We start from the raw sequence: 1622 nt of genomic DNA, 5'->3' as shown, positions 1-1622 counted from the left end.
AAATCTAAATATAAATAAATTGTGATTTTATCTTATTAAGTTTAAACTTTATAATTTTAGAAATTATTTTGTCAGAAATAATTAAATAGATTTGGAGATAGTTTTATTTTGAAATCAATTAATATTTTTAAGTAATCTTATTATAATAGAATATTTTGTATAATTTTAGTAATTGAAAAATAAGAAAGAATTGTATAATTTAATTTAAGTAACTTTTATCCTGAAAAAGTTACGATTTATTTTATTAATTTGATATCTTATTTTATAAATTAATTAATTAAGAGTAATTAAATTAGTTTTATTAATATTTGGAGTTATGTTAATTAATATTTTTGTGTAATTTTTATAATTGGTTATTTTATATAATTAAATTTAAGAAATTTCTATTATGAATAAATATGGTTTATTCTATTAATTTGAGCACTTAAAGATTAATTTATTAGAAATGATTAAATTGATTATAATAAATACTTTAATTTTAAGTCAATTAGTATTTATGCACAATTTTGATTATAACTAGTTATTTTATATAAATTGAAATTAAAGTTATGATAGAAAAATAATGAAAGGTCATATAATTTAATATAGGTAATTGATATTTCGAGTTTAACCGTATTTTATAGAATGTGATTAGTATGCTTATTTTATAATTTAAATTAAAAATAATTGTTTGAGCTCATTGATATGTTGATAAATAAAATCTTATGCGTTTTGAAAGTAATTTTTATGAAGTAATTTTTATGGTATTATATTTGAATCTTAAATTGTTATTCTATCTCAAATATTTTGTAAAGGTTGTTATATTACTCATATACATTATACCTTAACCCTAAATTCCTAATTAAAAACCTAATTTTACCCTAAATTCACAAAACACACGCACAAACAGAATGGGAAAGAAAGGAAACAGAGGAGCTCGAGGGGGAAAACAGAAAGGGAAAAGAAAGGAAGGGGAAAGAGGGAAGACGGGGGGAAAACGGAGAACAGGAAGGGAGACAGAGGACGAGGGAGAAGAAAGGGAGAGGCGAACGTGACCCATGGAGGAGAGGAAGGAGCTGCCGTCGAGCCACGCCCCGTTGCCATTGTTCGTGTATCGCCGTTGCCGTTCGCTGAGGGTGAGACGCGAAGAGAAGATGCTGACCTGCACCATCGTGCCTCGCTATCTTCGTCGAGCCTTCACCATTGTCGCTCCCTATTCCCGTTGCCATCAGGGTTTGCTGCCGCTGCCATTGAGAGTGACGCAGCAGAGGAGGAGTCGTTCCTCTTCCGCCGCCGTAGCCGGAGACCTTGGTTGTTGCTGTTCATATGGGTGAGTTCGTTGTTCCCTAGTTACCGGAGTCACTGTCTATGAATCTTTTGTTGCTTTAGAATGACCTTGTCCCCATCATTAATGTTCCTGAGTACACTATAGTTGTTGGAATCGTTACAGCTGGAACTTGTCACCAGGGGAGAGAAGCGACTGCACCATCCTCTTCATTTTGACATTGAACCTCTATTCCTAACCCTGTAACGCTCTTGCTCTTCTTCTATTTGGTATTTTGTTTCTCTATTATGTTCTTATTTTAATTATGATAGCCAATATCTCTGTTTTAGTATTATGGTGTTATGCTGAAATTGCCGAA

The sequence above is a fragment of the Arachis ipaensis genome, chromosome B8 (genome assembly GCF_059453495.1).
Source record: "Arachis ipaensis isolate K30076 ecotype BB chromosome B8, ASM5945349v1, whole genome shotgun sequence".
Taxonomy (NCBI): domain Eukaryota; kingdom Viridiplantae; phylum Streptophyta; class Magnoliopsida; order Fabales; family Fabaceae; genus Arachis; species Arachis ipaensis.
The sequence above is the reverse complement of the archived record's forward strand: the minus strand, read 5'-3'. Positions refer to the sequence as shown.